The sequence below is a fragment of the Pteropus medius genome, unplaced genomic scaffold, assembly GCF_902729225.1.
Source record: "Pteropus medius unplaced genomic scaffold, Ma_sr-lr_union100, whole genome shotgun sequence".
NCBI lineage: Eukaryota > Metazoa > Chordata > Mammalia > Chiroptera > Pteropodidae > Pteropus > Pteropus medius.
In genome coordinates, this window is record NW_024351732.1 from 2,420,500 (window position 1) to 2,442,343 (window position 21,844).

General features: G+C 37.3%; 1 protein-coding gene across 2 annotated transcripts in view; it reads right to left on the reverse strand.

Annotated features, from left to right (window-relative positions):
* The window catches only part of CA10 (carbonic anhydrase 10), a 434,572-nt gene that overhangs the window by 365,891 nt on the left and 46,837 nt on the right, over positions 1-21,844 (reverse strand). The gene's annotated exons all lie outside the window — the stretch shown is intronic.

Genomic DNA, 21,844 nt, shown 5'->3' on the forward strand with positions numbered 1-21,844 from the left:
ATTGATAACAATATATATTTCAATGTGTACATGCTTGAGCATGATACACTAGAACAGAGATTGGTAAACTATCGTCTGCTAAGCAAAGATGGCCCACTGACTATTTTGTCCTGCTCCAGAGCTAAGACTGATTTTATGTTTTTAAATAGTTTAGAAATCAAAGAATCGTATCTAGTGACATGTGAAAATTATATTCAATGCCAAGTTTAGTATCCATCAATCAAATTATATTGGAACACAGCCACATCCACCACTGACATATTGTCTATGGCTGCTTCCTCACTACAACAGTAGAGCTGAATAGCTGTGACAGAGACCATTTGGCACACAAAATCTAAAATGTTTCCCACATGGCCTTTTACTGAAAAAGCTTGTCGACTGCTAATTTACATACATAATTAAAAAAAATCAATATAATCAATGTAATGTTTTAACTGTAATATAAAGGAGAAATGCAAAGAACATAATTTATAATAAAATATTACATATTTCAATGTGTAAACACTTGGGTATGATGCACTAGAAAATAAAAAGACGAGGTTGTATCTTTAATTGAAACAGGTACAAATAACACAGTTGTATTGCACTGCAGATTCCAGAATCCACAAGTGTGGCCTTGTTCTCAGTAGTATGCTTTTCCAAAACATTGAACAACTCTTGGCAAAGTTTGGAACGGAATGAAGTACCACTTTCCCTTGATTTACACAGTATTTGCACTGCTGAAGAAAAGAGTCTATTAATACTATGTAAGAGATACTTTCTCTTCATATACAGAATGAAGTTTGATTATAGGCTCAAATAATAAAAGTTTTCAGTCACTTGAATGTCTGCTGGATATGGGACAATGTCTCATTGTTTGAAACTCATATATCACAGAGCACATTCTCTGAGCCCCTCAAGAGGGGAATCCCAAAGAGTTGGGGATATCCCTCATTAAGACATCTCAAGTCACCCTCGCTCATTTCCAAAAAACACTCCTCCAGGAACCATGGTACCCCTTATGACAATCACTGACCTAAAGGGACTATTTATAGCACTACTTATATGTGTTAAATGAGATAGAGTAAAATGTTATGTTAAACACTAATCAAAGGATAATGTTTGAACTAACTAGATAAAAGATACATCTTTTCCTATATATTAGAATTGTAGTGTCGCATGCCACCCTGTTACATATTTAGATATTTTTTCTACTTTTTCCTGCTATTTGTCCATATCCTTAAGGAGCTGTCGATTCTACCAAAGGATAAAGCAGTGAGGAAGAAAGAAATGAGAAAGAAAAAGCAAAGATGCTTGCCCTTAAAATGGCAAAAAAAGGAAACCTAAATCTAAAATAATCTGAGTAAGATGACTAAATTTTCAGATTCTAAGATACATTCATGTTCTCTCTCTCTCCTGTCTCTCTCTTGTATGTGTGTGTACACACACACACCCTGTAAGGAAGACCTATCAGTCTATCCAAAGAGTCAATTTAAGAAACGTCATTTAAAAGGAAGAAGAAAAAACAGCCCCTGGGTAATTAAGAGTGTTGCAAATTAACAAAAGTATCATTGAAAAGCTTGGTTCACTCCAGAATGTTGCAAAAACACTTTGCTCTCTCTTCCTCTCCAACTATTGCTTCTTCCGCTACTATTCAGAAGTGGATTTATGTAAGATTTTAGCAGGCAGCAAGACAATCAGACCATTTGAATCAAGTCCGTTGTATCATAGAATTGCTGAGTTTGTTAGTTTCCTTCAACATGCATTGTGAAGGGTCCAAATGCACTCTTCCAAAATCAGTTGGCCTGAGCGGGGGCCCATCTGATGGCTATCAATTACAAAATATGCTCGAAGGCTTGAAGAAAATTAAGGTGTTTTGTGTAATATGTTTTCAAATGCTCATATATGCCCAGTCTGTCCTCTCACTGTTTGACGATTTGAAAGACAGGACAGCACATTTAAAAGGTACCTCAGTTCAGGTTCTGCTACAGTCCTAGGAGTGGCTTATTTGAGATTGAGACCAAAAGAAGCACTGAATTTCCATTTTAACTCCTCCCAGCCAGATCCTCAATAATCACCTCAGTGTTTGCATCTGATTTTCAGTGAGTGCAGAGCTGATGGAGAATTCCTCAGAGCAAACTGGTAAACAGAAAGCAGCCTTAACTTCTGCTGTGTTCTCTGCTTCTCTTTGCCCGTGGATCGGGATTTCTTTACTTAACATGCAACCAGCCCCTGAGGAAAATCTAGATGCGTGATCAAAAAAATTATGTTGACAATAAAAGTTGTCATCACTGCGGATGAGGAGATATACAGAGTAAGGATCCCTCTCTTGATAGTAAAGAAAACCTATTTCTCCATTGTATTCTCCTTTTTCTCATCGTGGCAGTTCGAGAACTTATGAGTTTCAAAAGAAAACGCAGGATCTCAGGATTCTGAAAGGGACACAATTCATTTCTCCTACCTCTTCCTGTACAGATGAAGAAACTGAGGCACAGAGAAGGGATACCATTTTAAAAAGTATGAGGTCTTAGAACAGGAGTCAGCAAACTTTTTCTGTAAATGGCCAGAGAGTTAATACTGTAGGCTTTGAATGCCATATTGTCCCTGTCCCAATTACTCAACTCTGCCATTAGAGCACGAAAGCAGCCATATGCAATATATAAATGAATGATGTGGCTGTGTGCCAATAAAATTTTATTTGCAAACACAGACACAGGACTGGACTTGGCCTGAGGACCATAGTTTGCTGATTCCTGTCTTAGAGCTAGAAAGGGTTTTGCTATCTAGTTCTGCTTCTTACTCAAATTTTTAGATGCAAACTACTTTTAAGAGAAAATCAGAAAGAATTTGAAAATATATGAGTATGCAATGACATGTAAATGGTATCTGATCAATAAGCACTGCAGAAAGTATGTGTAATATGAAATCTTTTCCGCACTTTCTGAATTGGTCACTGGAGTCTACATAAACTTCAATATGTCCCCCCTCCGCACCCCATTTCCTTTGGGCTAAACCACCAAAGTGGGAGGGGCCTCCTATAAACACCCACCACAGCTCCACGCTGGGTTTTTCAAACCAGTCATAAGAGACCTAACTGATTGCTAGAAGCCCTTTATTCCTCCCACAAGTCCATAAAGCACGTTTCTAGATGACTCTTGGGAATCTTACCTGTTTCCACAGGTAAAGTAATTATATTTTCACATGCTAATTCCTTTACGTCATTTTGAGATATACTTTTACAACTCTCCACTGCCCCCTTCAATATGTATTTTTTCAATCCCTATCAACAGCTACAAGACAGAATTATGTAACTTAACTAACTCAGGTACAGAGAAAACATAACTATGAAACATCTCCATGTGGGAATTATAGTGGTCTCTTGACCTGACAGAAAACAAAACTCAAGAGCAATGACTGACAGTACCCTGGTGGGGTGGGGAAGGAAATGGTGTGAGAGGGACCAGAAGAGCCCTCACAAAGGGATCCAGGAGGAGGAGGGACATTGCTTAATAAACTCCACCATCAATCAAAATGCACCAAATCATAAAGCATGCACATTGCAAATATGAGCTTCCAAACCCTAGGTCAGTATAATGATTCCTGTGCCTGGTGGTTTATGAGAAGGAAAGATGAAATCAAATATATGAAAGAGGCAGTCAGAGCACCTGTGCTGCTGTGGTTACTCGGTTTCAACATGATGGTAGGAGCCCTGAACAGTTCTTCCCTTAAGAAACTGCTTTTCTCTGCCTGAGGAGGTAATTCAAGGAAGGAGGCACTGAGCCTGTTGGAACACCAGATGTTGGAAGGCAAAAAAGTCCTGCTTTCATAGATGCAGGATGCAAAGTATCATATCCCAGATCCCTGGGACTTCACTATTTTCTCTTTAAGGGCCAATTCTGCCCCCTATGTGGAAAGCAGGAGCACTGAGGAGAACATAGCTCGCCGGAGGAGAAAATGTAAATGACCTCCCTAGTCATTTACCCACTGGACCTGCCAGAGATGATGCTCTTCTCCAAGTGCTTGACTTTTACTCCACCAGGTAGGTCTCTCCCTCTTCCGGGAACCTTTGGTATTACGTGTTATCCTACATTTAGCATTTAGACGGCGCCCCACACTTATCTATTTCCATGTCATTCTTTCACACTAAACTGCAACCTTCTTGAAATCAGAGAATGTGTCTTCTCTTGAAATCTCATTATTTATGCAAAGCTTGGTATATAAGAGGTGCCCAATAAAAGTTGGATAAATGCATGAAAAATGCTGTAATGAAGTCGCACATTATATTAAATTGCTGTTCAGCTCCAACGGCCCTCGGGAGATTTTAGTCTATATCCAAAAATTTGTTGGAGTGATGCCTATATTTGTGGTTAGTGGGAATGTGGACGAAAGTGTTTTCAAGTTGGTTGACAGGTCTACACTTGCTTGACAGATGGAAGAGCACCAGGAGCTGACACTCTGCCTGGAGAAATCAAAGCCACAGCAAACGCCTTTATTTAGCTCAATGTGTTTCATTTAAAGGTATGGGGGTGAGTGTTGGGGGGGAGAAATGGCATACCTGAGAGGATTTACATTTCTGACACTCTCTTTTTCTCAGGTTGTGAGACAAGGATGAAATCCAATTCTACCCTATACGACGCCAACCTACCATAAAAACGAGACAGAAACTCAGATCATCAGGAATTGCACTGGCTAAATGGCTGACAAAGGGACTATTCAAACTCTGAAAATGGATATAAGCTAGAATCACCTTACACACTTGGCCAGACCCAAGCAATCCGACTTCAAAATTATATTTGTGTTGGGAGTTAAAGAAAGAAAAATAACGGATGGTGGAGCGGTCTTTATTACTTTCACCTCAAAGGCTTAGAATCGAGATAATGGTTTAGAGGCTCAAGGGAGCTGGAGCTGAAAATCAACAGGAGGAAAGTCCCTAACGAGGCTAATTCTAGCATCTCTGCAGTTTGGATTTACCACTCTTTCTGATCTCGTATCTCATCATCTTTACAAAACTTCTACTCTCCCTGCTGTCCCCAAGTATACCATGTTTATTACTCTCTCCACACCTTTACCTTTTTTTCTGGACTCCCTCTCCGTCTCCTTCTTCTTGACTAGACTTACTGATTCTCAAAGCCTCACCAATTCCCGCTCCTTCCAAGAAACTTCTGATCATTCCAGATCCACCGCAATTTCTCGTCTCTGTGAATTTCAGGACTTTAGTGTCTAGTCCTCATTTGTCACTTTCATTAATTCAACGAGAATTTATTGAGTGCCTGTGATTTCAGGCAGTATTCTATGCATCGAGAATACAAGGTCTCTGTTTTCTAAGAACTTACATTCTACTGGTAGAGACAGAAAAGAAGCAGACGACTGAATTAAACGATAAGGAGAATATCAAATAAAGAAAAGTACTCTGCAGTATAATTTAAGAGGTGAGGTAACAGAGTGAAAGGAAGGACACATTAGATTGTGTGGCAGTGATGATGGCCTTTGAGATTAGGAGACTGGATCTGAGATTTAAATATCAAAAAAGATCTGGCCTCAGAAAAATCACCGGTGAAAGCATTTCAGATGAATTCAAAAACCTTAAGGAGGCAGGAAGAAGTTTGGCTTTTTCAAGAAAAATAAAAGTGGCCATAGTAGATTCGTGGGGAGAGAGGTTCCAGGTAAGGCTTGATGATTTAGTTAACAGTTCAGGAGAAAGATGATTGGTGGCTTCAACTAAGATAATGTTGGTGCAAACAGAAGTGGATGGACCTTATATGTTTTAGAGGAAGAGTGAATAGGACATGGTGATGGGTTAGATGAGTTAAAGACCATGGATCAAGGATAACTCACCATTTTTGACCTGAGTGAGTATGTTGATAGTTACTGAGATGACAAGAGAGACTGGGGGAGGAGTAGCTTTGGAGCATGAAGTTAAGTCAAGAGATCTGTGTGCAATGGCTCATGAGCATTTCTGGGGAGATGTCAAGTAAGCAGTTGGATATAAAATAAGATATACGTTTATGACTCTTTGGCATATACAAGATATTTAAAACCAAGAGTTTACAAGAGGCTAGATAGAAGAATGTGAAAATGCATAGGGAGAGAGACCAAAAGGGACACAGAATACAGCTCTAGGATGTTAAATTTATTCATATTTCCTATGTGTTTAACCTAATGTCCTCTTTCTGTTCCAAGATCTCATCCAGAATCCTTCATTACATTTAGTTGTCATGTCTTCTTAGTCCTGTTGTAGCTGTGACATTTTTTTATATATTTTTAATTTGTATTTTCTCATAGCCCTGCCTCCATTAGTAAATTAAAACTATCTCAAGGGTAGATGTTGTGTCCTGCCTACTATAATGCAATACATATAATAGATGCAATACATGTAATAGTGTTTAATAAATGTTTGTCTAATAAATCTAGGAAAGGGAGAAAAAGTTATGCTATTTATAACTTTTATAGGAATACCCACCTCCAGACTCCTCTCTTATTTTTCCCTGAAGTAAATTTCATAATAAATAGTCCTTAGATGTTAAGAACCATGCAACTTAAATAATAACAATAGTGGAACGCAAAAGAAAAGGAATAAAAAGATTATTTCTAATCTATGTAATTGTAAGGTGTAGCTATAATTTTGTTTCTGCTTCTTTCATCAAATATTACTTTCTGAGTTGTTTTCTCCATTCTTATTTTTAACGTGCACATATAGCCCTTTTAGTAAACATGCCATAATTTCCTAATTATTCCCTTCCTGTTAGTCATTTGGTTGTTTGGATATTGCAATTAACTTTTTCAAGCCCAGAACTTTCCCTCCTCATCTTTTAGAACCTTTCTGTAGCATAGCATGCCAAAATCAGTGTCGAAGGACAAGGCATAAGTGTTTTGCTAAGTTACTATGTAAAAAAAATTATAGCGATTTGCACTGCCATTGTAATGTAAGTGATTATTTTTTTAAGGAAAATATTGGGGTAACCTCGAGACAAATGAATAATGACAAAATAATGCTAATCAGTTTAAAAATAATTTTGACTTCTGACAAATAGACAACTAAATGAGAAGCACTGTAACTCTGCCCAGTGAATGATTCTCTTCTGTCACAAATTCATGAGATGAACATTTCACCTAAGTCATGACACATTTTGCATTTCACTATTTTTACTATTATTCATCATCTTGGAATCAGGTATAGATGTACTGTCCATGAATTAATTATAGATCAATTTGGCAGTAAAGTCTATTCATGTTTTAAAACAGATGGATAAAACTTCAGACTCCCAGAATTCAAGTCTATGCCCAGGTTCACCCAGCCTCCCATAAATCATAGCAATAAGAAGAATGTGTATGCATTGTATTCAGAATACTAAAAGGGTGTTCTTATAATAAATCAATTTTTAAACTATAGTTAATAAACTATTGATAATTCCTAAAAATCAATGCATTACCAATTGTGAGATTAATCTCATTTCACACAAAACTTTCAATCAACTAGTAGCTCTGAATGAGACTAAAATCTTGTATCTCTCTTAAACTTACAATCAGCAAAGCTAAGTCAAATGAAAAGAAAGGAAATGAGCAGAATTGTTACTGTCTTTTGAGAGGTAGTGTGGAATAAAGGAAAATATACATCAACTTGGAGTTGAATCCCAAATTCACTACTAAATTTTGCATCACTTAGGGCAAATTATTTTATTTTTTAAATGCTCAGTTAAACCACATACACGTACAAATGACCTCAATGTCCTTATCTGAAAATTGGGAATAACTACTTTGAAGGACCAGCCAAAGAAGTAAATATGTTAATGTACAGAAGACAATACTTCTGTGCTCAACAAATGACATCCATTACTTTTATTATTCAATATTACTATTGCTGGTATTGGGGGTTAGAGGGTCCAGAGGCAGAAAAAGAATCTGGCAAAAAGAAAAAAGTAGAAAATTGCTCAGAAAACAACAACAATAACAAAACAGAAACTGTGGCATGATTTTACTTGAATCAGGTTTAAATTAAATAAAAAATTCATAGCCTGAAGCTGCATCAATCTGCATACTCCCTTCCATAAATTCTGAGCCAGCTCATGGAAGGAAAAAAGGTAGCCCTGCCTGACTGCGGGAAGGGTCCAGCAGCACCCAAGGGCACTCCTGACATTTGCAAGTTAAAGTATAATCACTGAGGAACCAAAAGAAACAGAACAGGAAACTTGAAGCCAGAAAACTACTGACTCAGGCAACTCACATGGAATCTCTGCTGTTCGTTAGGACAAAGCCTAACTAAAGAAAGCCCAAGGCCCAGTGGGGATAAAGGGAAAGCAGACAATAGGACCCACTGGAATCAATTAGCTATGGTGGGACTTAAGGTCAGATGCTAACCTTAGGAAAAGGTCAGGTGGTTTTATCAATTTATTTATTTTTTTCACATGCCATCAGCTCCACATCTTTTTGTCCTTTCATATTCTCATTGACTCAGTACTTGCTGATTATGCACATGATAGGTGCTGTCACATACTTTACAAGTGGTGGAGCCAGTGAATTATGAACATATCTGGGCTGTGCAGACAAGCCAAACTAGAGTTGCATTATTTAAATAACAGAAATGAAAGTAAAGTTTGGAACCTGACTTATCTGGAGAGTTGTGGTAGGAAGGACTTGATCATTCAACCCATCTCAGCTACTATTTCACTGAGAATGAAATTTATATTCTTCATTTGGATTTTTCATTCAGCTTCCATCCAACCTTTTCAGAGCCCATTAAATAGGGTATCACGATTTTTCAGGACCTAGTGATGGCAATAATTGTCTTTTGCTCCTGTAGCAGACAGTGTTAATAATCTCCCAATATCCATTTTCCCCTTTTTCTTTAACAAGAGAATCCCTGGCTTTTAGAAAAATAGCTTTGTCTCCCTACCTCACCTGTAGCTTGCTGTGGACATGTGATGAGGTTCTTACCATTTTATGTGCTATGTATTTCATTTCAATTTAATTCAATAAAATTAAATTCAATCCAATCCAAAAAAATATTTAGCACGTACTCACTGTATTCAAATATCTATTCTGCGTTTCTATTCTGGAGAAGTTCACAGAGAAAAAGATGTCTTTAATATATTTGAGGCTAATGTTTAAACAATGTATTAGTTAAGATAAGGATAGTTTACCTGTTGCTAAATATAAACTCTAAAATCTCAGTGGCATAGAACAAGTTTATTTCTCACACACGCAAAAACCCCAAACTGGGTTTCCTGATTGTTGTACAGCTCTCGAATTCAGGACACAGGTTCCTTCTGTCTTGTGGCTCTGCTACTCTGCTATCTGCATCATACAAATTCGAACCATCATGCTGTGTACATCAAGCCAGAAGGGAAAATAGCATGGAAACTCTCTTGTAAGTTGTCTTCATGGCATTAGCCTAGAAATAATACTCATTACTTCTGCCCATATTTAATCGCCTAGAATTTCGTCTCCTGAATATACCTAAATGTAACAGAGGCCAGAGAAATGTCCAGCTGTGGACTATACAATGGTGTCTGACTGGATAGAATGAAGGCAAGCCTTGTAGAAACTTCCATATCCCAGTGATACTGAAGAAAATCTGAAAGCTTCCCATTTCCCTAGGATGAACCGAGGAAAGAAGATCTATTTTGAAGAATACATAGCCAGAGTGACGGTAACTTCCGATTTGCCTAGGATTTCCTAGTTGACCCTTGTTGTCCCAATATAATTATAAATAGGACCCTCTTTTGCTCTCAAAGGTATCCCAGTTTAGATAATACATTTGATGGTCATCTCCATGTGTAACAGTCTTAGCACATATAACTCTAGCCATTTTGAAGAATCTGCCTGTAAGGCATTTAGATTCATGCCAGATTATCCACTTATTGATATGTGTCGCATTGTGTATGGGTGTTGTCTAAGCTAACTCAAGAATGTGCACTGTCCCCCTCCCCCTCTCTTTCTCCTCTATCCTCCTCACCATTTGCCTGCTGATAAATCAATAAAACCAATTTATTAGACCACAGAAGAGACCCAATTATTTGCAACCTGACCCAGATACTTTTTATTTTATTTAAATATTAGATAAAAAGAGGCAAATTTCAAGGAAATAAACTTAGTGAAGGTATTAAAGGTTGGGTGGAGACAGGGTTGCATGGGGGAAGGGTTCCCCCTTCTCTGAGTAACTTCTCTCCATCTGTAAATATTCAACATGACCCCAATGCTTCCTTCAATTCCTGTCTATACAGTGATAATGGATGCTGGAATGAGTTCTAGTATAAGATATTAAATACGATGAATTCTAATTATCTTATAAACAAATTATCTAATTATAGTTCATTTTCCTCTAAATATGAATTAGCCTGTTCATAAAAAAAACAAAAATATGACATAGAATTATAGATGTGGAAGGGAGCTTTGAAATCCTATTTTCTAACCCCCTCATTTATCAGACGGAGAAACTGAGACCAAGAGTGAAAACCTGTAGAAGAGTTAACAGCAGGAGCCATGTGCCTTAAGGCTTCCTGTGATCAAAATGCTGCTCTTCCACATAGAAAAAGATATTTAAATGAGTTGCAAAGTGAATGATAAGTTGTTAGTTAAACGGAACACCCAACTTCAGTTATTCAGGTTTATCAGTTCAGTAGTCAGCCAAGTCAAGGTTTTCTAAAAAATATATGCACTAATTCCACCAGAGATCTGCCATGATGAGATTTTTATCTTGTTGTCCTACAGAAAGGGATTCTGGAACAGAATGTGCCTTCTCTGCCTAGGAAAACCAAGTGGAAGAACAGAGTTTGACAAGTTCCAGAGTTATAAGTTACAGAAAGCTTCTTTTCTTTAATCATCCTCCTCTAGAACTCCGTGTGATGTACTCTCAAGTTTTATTCATTTGTCAGTCAAAGACAGGTTGTTATGAATGAAAAGAGAGAGTCTGCTGTCTCTAAGACCCTCTTCAAAAATTAATTTCTAAAGGAAAAAAGGTAAATGTACTTTAAAATGACGATTTTTTTCCTCAGACAATAGGTTTGCTCAGATTTCTGGGAATGTCAAGAACATCCTGTCTGTTATAAATGTTCTATACAGATGTATAATAACAAAACTAAGAAATTAAAAGCAAGGAAAAGCCCTTACAAACAAATACTTTTTAAATCACCCAGCTGTGGCAGATGCCATTCCTGAGAGCCACAGCACCCTCGGCTTTTGGGGGAAAAAAATCACCAAGCACAAAAGTGGAAAAATACACAAAGGATTATCTAGAGCTCAGTCAATAAAATGCTTTCATCATCCTAGCCAGATTGCCCAGACCATATTTTGTTTAGAAAGTAGGCAAATGCTCTTTCATCATTAGATTAACCCTCCGCAATTCTACAAATCTGCTTCCTTTAGAACATCCAGGGTCATGCAATCATGAATTTCAAAAGGTAGACACAACCAGACACAGAAAGAGTCTGTATGCTGCTGAAGTAAATGCTGTGCTCTAATTTTCAAGGTCAAAAAGATAGGACCGGAAGATTGAAGAAATTTGCATGAAATATACTAATATTGACCTTAGCTGAGTTTTTGTGTCCCTCGTATACATGTTTTTGTGTCACTAGTATAGTCATGCATGGCTGCTAGATGAAGAAATGCTGGCCTTGGTAAGAGTACAGTGTGTGAAGGTGTCATCACAAGGTCAGGGTGAGCTGACACTGGGTTTGGGGATTGAGTTGGATTCAAAGGTGTTCTTAGCTGCCAAGAGCCATTCAAGAGAAGAAATAATTATAATAGCTAACATTTAAATACCTTTTATAAGTAGGTACGTGTTGAGCACTTTATGTATATTGACTTATTAAGCTCACATAGACCCTCTTTAGTGTACTAGTATAGTCCCCATTTTATAAGAGAGGAGATCAAAGACTAGAGATGTTAAGTAATTTGCCCAAGGTCTCCCTGGTAGTAAGTGGTGGAGCTGAGATTTACACTCAGGCAGTCTGGCTCCCCAGTCTGTGCCCTTCATCCCCATATCTGTTTCCCATCGAGAGTCAGAGTTTAGATAAAACACAAGTGGCTCTTTAGAGAACTGTAATTAAAAAAAATAATAAAGGAAGGAGGGATCGAGAAAGAAAGACAAAGAAAGAATGAGAGAAAGAGAGAGAGAGAGAGTAAAGACAAAGAAAGAAAAAAAGGAGAAGAAAGAAGTGCATCAAATGCCACGGGGTAAAAAACAGGACTTGAGATGGCAATAAAGCTAAGAAGTCGCCAAGACTAGAGGAATTGTTAGAAAAGGGGCGGGTGGGAAGTAGAACTCTAGCAAACAGCTAAAACAATGTTTAAAATTCACTCCTGTAAAGACAGAGTTTCAGATGGGCGCCCAGAGAAAGGACCAAATCGCCCCTCCTCTGCCACTGTCTTTCTCCTGCCAGAATATTCTATCACGACTATTCGCAAAACTGCAGAGACATTCTCGTGAATAAAGCTTTACTGCAAATGTGGGTAATTCTTCCAGATACATGTATTTACAAGTGGAATTATTTGGGTCAAAGGTGGAGAAATAAATCAATAGGCATTTCCATTCTCATCAGAAATAAGACAAGGATGATTAAAACAGTGACAAATAAGTAAAAGCTGACCTTTATTCAGGGACTTTTGCATGCCAGACACCCTTTTAGGTACCTCAAACATGCCATTTCTTTCAATCAAAACAAATCTATAAAAGAAAAGAAGTCGTGGAGATTGATTCAAAAACATTATATAACTTGTCCAAGGTTGTAAGCTATTAAGTCCCAAAAGCAGGATTTAAGTGAAGGCTGTTTGATGTTAAAGCTCATGGGCTTTATTCTTTAGACTGCCTGGAAGCTCTAAACAATCAATAATGCTTGGGGGTTGGAATAACAACCATAACTACTGAAAAGAAGTGGAGAAAATTATTATTTGTCCACCATATCGTGTCTAATGAAATGCATAATTTTCAACTAAGGAAAAAAAAAAAAGCAATGGAGAAAAAATCCAGTAGAGTCAAGATCGGAGAAAGGAGAGAGGTGGAGAGAGAGACACAGAGGAGAAAGAGAGGGAGGGAGGGAGGGAAAAGCAAAGAAAATCATAGAGAAAGAAAACAAAATGAAATGGGAAAATGAATTCAAATATGTTAGTCACCACTATAAGCGTAAATGGTTTAAATTCAACATTTTCTAAGGAACAGACTCACATATTGGACTTTTTAAAATTTAAATATGTTACATTCTAGAGCTACTTCTAAAATAAAATGGCACAAAAAAGATTGAAAGTAAATAATGGAAACAATTTAAATATTCATCGCTATAGGAATAGGCCAATTAATAGTCATGTTTATCTTCTGGAATGCTGTACAGTAGTTAAAACAAATGAATTAGGTCCATAAGTGTCAAGACAGACTAAAAATTATGTTAAGTGGAAAAGCAATTTGTAAAACATACTGATAATTTGAAATGTATATACAATATACAATTATATATTTATAATATGCAAATCTTATAAAATATAAATATAACTATGTTTTATATAGTGATATATAACTATATATCACAAAAATCTATTATCTGTATCACACATTACACATATCACAAAATAAAACTGTAAATTTTATGCACACATGTATATATAGTGAAGTTATTTAAAAAATGGATACATACTATCTTCAAGAAAGTAATTATATCTTGAGAGGAGAGAGAGTTGGGAATGGAATTAGGAAGGAGAACAGAGATTAAATTTTATTTATTTAAAAATATCTGAAGCAAATATGGCAAAATGTTAATATTTGCTATTTCGGAGTGGTAGGTGATGTTCGACATATTCTTAGTAGTTTTCTGGTATGCTTTACAAAATCTATAATTTTAAAACAGGTGTGGTTGTAAATAAACATGTTATTAGATACTTAAACACCTGTTTTTGAAAAGCAGCTGGGAAATAAAAAACCTTAGAAGAGATGAGTAAGATAAACAAATCAGTAAGAGAGAGATCAGTTAAGATCCTTTCACATTTCAGAAGTGACAGACTGAACACAGATGCCAATTCTTCCTAAATAAATTATAGTTTTAATGATAATCTAATTCAATAATCTAGTAACTTAAACTGTTTCCAAAGTTTATATGGAAGAATAGAAAAATAAGACTTTTTAAAAGATACTATTAGTGATGTACATGTTCAAATATCAAAACTTTATAAAGCTATGATAATATGATGAATTATTGATAAACAATTGACAGGTCAATGAAACGGCATTGATGGTGCTGAAATAGTCACTAGCATAATTATTAAGAAGTTATAATAATGAAAATATCAAAATCTACAACAAAGAAGTGGGTTATTTAACAATCACCAAGAAAACTGACTAATTGTAAAAAAACTGTTAGATATGTTTATCACAATATAAGTTCTAAATGGATTAATAAGTTAAATGCCAAATAAAATGTAAAAAATTAAGTGAATAAAATTTTAAAATATTTTTTTCTGGGCCAAAAATAAAGCAACTTTAAGTTACAATAGGTCACCTTTTTTGCCTAAACCTAAATGTTATTCATGCACTCTAGGAAGACCAGAAGCATAGAACGTTCAGGGAAATGGAGACAAAAGCTGGTCATGTCCCAAATGGAGATGAACTAGAACCTGGTTTAAAACTAGAGTACAGACTTGTGTAGATTATCTGATGGGTTGGGCCTCCCTGAAGAAAAGATAAAGGGACCCCTTAGGGGAGGCTACCATGAGCCAATGAAGACAAAGATTTATGTAAATGGATGCTGACTGCACTCTTATTAATCAACTTACAAGTAATCTAACATTGAACAGTAGAGCATTAGCTAAATATATCACAGGATATCCATATAGTGTAATATTAAGTTATGTTTTTTGAAGATATTTGAAGACAGAAAAATCCTCACCAAAAACACTATGTGAAAAAATCAGACTACAAAGGGAAAAAATGTGTATAAAAAAAGTTACCCCTATTTTGAGAAAGGACAGTGCAAACTGGAAGGAAATACAACCAAATGTCAAGCAAAGTTATTTCCAGGTAGTAAGAATATGAAGCTAATTTTTAACTATATTTTTCTGTCTTTTCCAACAGTTTCTTGTAACATGTATTTATTTTTTATGAGGAGGATAAAAAAGTGTTAACAATTAAAAAGGCAAAACATCCCACTGTGTACTGAGCTTCCCAGAACCAGTGACCCAGATTTCAGTAAAGACCCTGACAACTTCTCTTCTTTGTGGTAAAAATGAGATCCCCCAATATTAATATTTAATTTTCCGACCTACAGATGGCAGCAAGAAGATCCAAAGGACAATCATTCCTGAGCATAATTTCTCACTCTCACACTCTGGGCACTATGCTGCTGGCTAAACAATTTCCCTTCATTCTTAGTTACTCATTTTGACTCATGCATAAAAGATACATGTCAAATCAGAGAAACCTCCTTAAGGGCCATTATTAACGAAGGCAGCCTGGAGTGTTACTTTAAGCCCTAAGCTCAAAAAACATACATTTTGGACTCAATTTCACTTTGCCCCTTTTAAATGATGGCGGACCTCACTGTGGGAGTTCTCGTTGTTTACGCCAGTATTCAATTTACCAGGAAATCTTAAATACTAATAGCAAACCCAAAGACCATCTCCGTGTCGAGAGGTCTTCCTAAGAGGACGGCAGCTGCACAGTGAAATGTGCCCTGGAAGACCCCGCTCTCTGCACAGCTAATGAAGCCTCATGAGGCTTCCTGAATAAGAGGTGCAGATGAGAGGTGGATGGGGAATGGGATAAATGCTACCTGTGAAAGGTGAATGCTCTTCACACTGGTGTTTCTAAAACAACTGCAGAAATCTCAATGTACGCACATATTTCTCTCTGGCAGAAATGAGTGAAAAGAACCTGTGTCTCTTCTTTATTCTCCGCTCCCTCTCCCCTTCCTTCCCTCCCACATTCCCTCCCTCTCTATCCGGGTCTCCTTCTCTCTTTCATTTCTTCTCTCTTTCTGCATGTGTCTCTGTTTCTGTGAGTGTCTTCATTTGTGTGTGTGTCTGTCTCTTTCTGTGTTTTCTTTGGTGTCTGTCTCTGTCTCTTTCTCTGTACAGCATTCCTTCTTGTTTATGGAATTTAAACAACAAAAGTTGGGGGTAACTGATATAGCATCTACTTTGCCTGACCATATGTTTGTTACTTTACATGCATTATTTCATTCAAGCCACTTAGCAACCATAAAAAAGGGAAAGAGGCTCAGAGAAGGATTTTGCCCAAAGTCCCAAGTAAGTGCCCAGGTAAGTGGTAGAGATGGGGTTTGGACCCAAGTCTGTCTGGCCTGTCAACTCACAGAAGATGAAGATGGCTATTCAGTAGTGAGCCCCTGTGGCCTCCCTCTGTAGTACCACTTTTCTGAGTCTGTGGATACACTTGGAGTAGACACTTTCTCTGTGATGGAAGGGCTTATTCTTCTTAATCTACGGGGCTGGGAAACCCATGGCCCAAGATGTGAGTTGACCGACCCAAAGGCAAGAGAAAGACAGCAGAGCAACTAGCATGTCACCCCTCCCATCTTGACTGCTTTCCCACCAGCTCTTTTTAAACTTCTTCCAACCTGATATTTGTTCCTAAAACAATCTAACCTTATCCTTCCAAGGGTCTCCTTAATATCTAAGACCAAATGGCCATGACCTAGTCTTTACTGTACTTGCACTCTGTAAAGATTTAGCATCCTGGAGCTCATCTTCTTAACTTGCTTTCTTGTTAGTGTCTGTAATAATTCAACCACTTTCTATTTATATCTCTTTAAAAAAATAAAATTATATAAACATATGTATAAGTAATATTCAATGTATATACATTTATACACATATGTGCATTATGTGTATGATATGTATTATTCTGTCACTTCCTTTTAAAAGAGATGTATGCATTATATACATATTTTTATATGTATGTATATATGTATATATATAACACAAACATATCAGGGAATTAAATGAGAGCACATAGTTGAGAAAATCAAGCATCACAGAGCTCAGCATATACAGTAGATGCTACTAAATATCTGTTAAATTAATGAATGAACCGACAATTCTCAGTATTATTTCCCAGTCCTCATCTCAATAAATCTTCCACTCCAGCCAACTAGAAAAGCACCTTCTACATATTCCACGGGCCATGTGTTTTCTTGCTCACATCAGCAGACCCCATCTGAGGTAATTCCCTCTCCTTTACAAATGCTGTTTACATTCTGGCTAAATTTTCACCAACCCACTGAAAGCCTCCTTTGCTATAGCAGCCTGAACAACTGCTTCTCTCTGAATATTTATGCCAATTTTTGTCTATTTATCCTGTACTCTTTGGTGAATAATTTTTAATAAGTACTTTAATTATAACTTAAACTTTGTATTGTTATTTCACATTTTCCTTGTCATTGTCTCTTCAACTCAGTGAGCCTGTCTTTGTGTCTTTACTATGTTCCTCTAATAGTACCTCCTCAGTAAGTGTTTAATTTATGAATATTTTGAGTACAAGAGGCAAATATTCCTATGCATTACTAATTTTTATGTGACAGAATGGGAAAAGGGCGATAAGTAAATTTGCTGAGCTTCTTCTTTGTATTAGATTCTTCACATACACATCTTGTCTTGCAATGAATTTATTAATTAGGTTTTATCGCATTTACACATTAGAAAGCTGAAGCTCAGAATTATTTAATCAGGGTTATGCATTTGGTAAGTAGGGAAGATGGGACTTGATACCAAGATTCAACTAGAAAGTACATGTGCTTAAAATTATGCCTCTCTGAACAATAAAGCTTCTAGAAAATAGATATGAAGGTATCTTCAGGATCTTGGGATAGGTCAAGATCACGATTTGTTTAACAGGACACAAAAAGTCCTAACCACTGAGGGAAAAAAGATTGATAAACTGAACTTCATTAAAATCAAGAACTTCTGATGATCTAAAGAGTAAAAGGGCAAAAAGGCAAGTCATGAATTAGGAGAAGATACATTTAGGCAAAAGACTCGTATCCAGAATGTATTAAATACTCTTACAAATGAACAGGGAATAGACAAGTAACCCAACTTGAAAAAAAAATGGGCAAAAGACTGGAATAGGCCCTTCACAAAAGTGGACATCCAAGGAGCCAGTGAACGTATGAAAATTTGCTCAATGTCATGACTCATCAAGCAAGTTAAACCACGATGAATACCGCCAACACCCACCAGAATGGCTAAAATTAAAATAACTGAAAATATCAAGGACAGTCAACAATGTGAAGCAACTGGTATCCTCATGTGCTGCTGGTGGGAGTCTAAGCTGGCACAACTGCTTTAGAAAACTGTTTAGCAGTATCTCCTAAAGTTCAAACTACAAACTCCATGTACCCTACGACCCAGCAACTTCATTCCTAGGTACAAACACCAAAGAAATTGGTGTGCACATCTACCAAAAGACATGCACAAGAATGTTGATAGCAGCTTATTCATCACAGATGAAGACTGTAAACAACTAATACGCCCACGAACAGCAGAATGAATAAATATATTTTTGTATATTCATACAATGGTATACTACACATCAATTCAAAAGAATGAACTGGTATCTGCGACAACAGGGGCGAATCTCACAAATTACTGAGTAGAAGAAGCCAGACACAAAGAGAATATTCTGTAGCATACTATTTAGGTCAAGCTTAAGGACAGGAGAAACAAGTTGATGTTTATGAGTCTTAACAGATTTCATCACTCAGGATGAGGAATGGAGAGGTTGCTCAATGACTGGAAAGGAGCAGTGGGGGGAATCTACTGGAACCTATTGGGGTGCTGGAAATGTTCTACAATTTGATGTTGGTGGTCATTATATGGAAATATGTGTGTGTATAATTAATATTTGTGCATTTCATGTTATATCTCAATAAAAAAAGCAATAAACAAACAAAATAACACTGTCTCCCAAGGAAGACAGCATAGTGAATAGAAATATAATTGTAGCTACAATAACTTCCTATGTAAGAATTTATGCAACCCTTCCTTTTCGTAATTGAGTTCCAGGGAGGACATTCTTCTCCTGTCGTACTGTCGAAATTCCCTTGATCAGACAACGAAACCACATATCGTGGCCTGTCTCACTTGTGCCAGGATGTGCACACTAATTCATTACTAAATTAATCACTCTCCTGGCCCGGGTTCTGGAATATTTACTTCCATCCTCTCTTTCTGCTGCTCCTCCCCAAACTCCAACCCCATTTCCACTTGACAAATATCTTCTATGCATGTCTTTTGCTACCTCAAAACCACAATGGATGCACGTGAGGGTGTAACACAAATAATGTACTGAAGGAATAAGGTGCTATGTTCAGAGTTAAAAGGTGGTAGAAAGAGGAAAATATTCAGAGTCAGAAAACTTTCGTTTGGCTCTATGCTTCGTTACCTGTGTGATCTTAAGCAAACCACTTCATTTGTTGAGCCTTTCTGCCTCCTCACCTCTAAAACCAGGATGCCATGACTTATCTCACAGTATTGTGACTATTTCATGGGACAATGCATGTGAAAAATACAAAAAATCACGGTGGTAAGGTTCACCTGGCTGCAAATATACAGGTGCATGCACTGAGGTCAGTGAAGAAGCAGGTCTAAGTGTCCCCACCACAGCTTGAAGACCTCATTGCTCTCCATCTGTCACATTTTCTCTGACCTACATATCCTTTTTGGAACTTGGTGGGTGTTCTCCCTAATGAAAACAGACCACCTGCTGTCAGGAAGGAGGACTCAACAAGAAGCCTGTGAAAGTGCCTTAAAAGGCTTGGCTGGATAATGACCATGGAACTCAGAACCTCAGGTCTGCCTTCTTTACCCTTAGAGAAAAAGTTCCAGGACATCCGGGCATGTCTGATCACAGAAGAAAGAGATGGGATCCAGCTCAGAGAAAGTGAACAAGCTTCCAACGGAATCTGATGCTCTTAGCCTCACCCCCTCAACTTCCATGACAATCAGTTCCTTTTAATTTTTAAAATTCATTATGTGTGGTAAGACACCAAAAAGCTCAGGCAATAATATAATAGACACCAATGTCTCCTCCACTCTTTTGGAAGAGAAGATGACAGGATGCTAAATGTGCTAGGATCTCTTTATAAAAAGAGAACAATTCAGGCGGAGCTGAAGCTCCTCTCCCCATCCTTCTTCCTCATCCCCTCCCTCCCTGGAAGTACCTCGTGTTTGAAGTTCATTTGCTTATATCCTTCTGGTTTTCTACTTATATCCCCATATACTATTGTTTGGGGTGTCATTAAAGTTAATTAAAATGTATCCAGCCACATCCATCCTTGAAAACTCACTTTTCTCTTTTTTGATATTGCAGACTCAGTTCTTTCATTTTTTAACTGCTGCGTAGTATTCCATTGTAGAAATTGTCATTGATCTGTCCATTCCCCTACTAATAAATCCTTGGATTCCACACACCCCTCTTTTTAGATATTTCAGATTGTGCTGCAGTGAATATCCTCATGTAGATCTCATTGTTTCTGCACTAAGATATCCCATTTTAAAAAACCTAGCATGGACGCCAAAAAGCAGAATTGTTGAATTGTAGAGTATACCTAAGTTGAATTAAATTAGAACTTCCTAAAGTAGTTATAACAATTTAAACCACAATATTCTTTGCTCACAGTTGGTGCAATCAGATTTACAAATGTGTGCTGATATGATGCATTTGAAATGGTATGCTACCGTGATTTTAATTTCCCCTGAATCCCAGATAGGCTGAGCAAATTTTTCATATATTTATGGTTATTTGAGCTTCTTCATCTATACACAGGCTTGTTTATACAGTCTGTACATCAAATGGTTTATTATATTATTTGAATAATTCTGGTCCCAGGGAATTTGACTCCTCCTCCCAGAGAAGCTCAATCCATTTTCTCATGCCTTCAATTTTCAGAAGTTTCTTCTTTAAGGTTAAACCTGAATCTGCATTGCTATTTCCATCCAGTACCCTAGTATTGCATTCACCCTGGGATGATCTGGAATAAGTCTGACCTTTCTTTCATATGAGTGCCTCACATATCCATTTGGACATTTGCTCCTTCATTCATGCATGTATGCATTCATTTCAGCAAATGCTAATTAAGTATTCACTGAGGTCAGGAATAAGACCTGGTCATGCTATCAAAGAGATACGGTTTAATAGGCAAGACAGACATAAAATCAACTAAAACACAATAACGTGGTAAGCCTAGTAACAGTGGTATGTACTAGAAACAAAGGTAGGACAGAATAAGGATGATTTCAACAGATTTTTACTGTTTTGCCACACCAGTTCTTAAAATATTAAGACATCTGTATAAAATTTATGTGTTTTAAATAGCCATTGCCACAAGCCCCACCCCTTCACCTGGCCACCTGGCACCTTCCAGGGACAGCCTCTCCACATGTCTACATTAATTATAGGGGTGGCACAGTGAGAGGGCTCTAGGACCCTGCTCCTATGCTACAGCTGGCCTCTATCCTGATTGGTTGGTGCCCAGGCCTGTTGTCACCCCTGGGCGTAGGATATCTTCATTTGTGACCTGGTTTCAGGTATTCCCACCATCCTACTTACACTCTTCCTTTCAGGCTCATCTTTATCCCTCATAAATGATAGCACCCAAAATAATACTTAGAGAAAATGGTCTAAGCATCATGTTTGTCAAACTTTAATGTGTGTATTAAACACTTAAGGATGTTGTTAAAATGCAGATTATGATTCAGAAGGTCCGGGATGGGACCTGAGATTCTGTGTTTCTGACCCCTTGCGAGGTGATGCCGATGCTGCTGGTCTGAGCATCACATTTTGAGTAGCAAGGGTCTTGCCAGCTTGGAATATGGTGAGTTTAACACCCCTCTAATTCTGACACAACACTGCTCACGACCCAGTCCAATA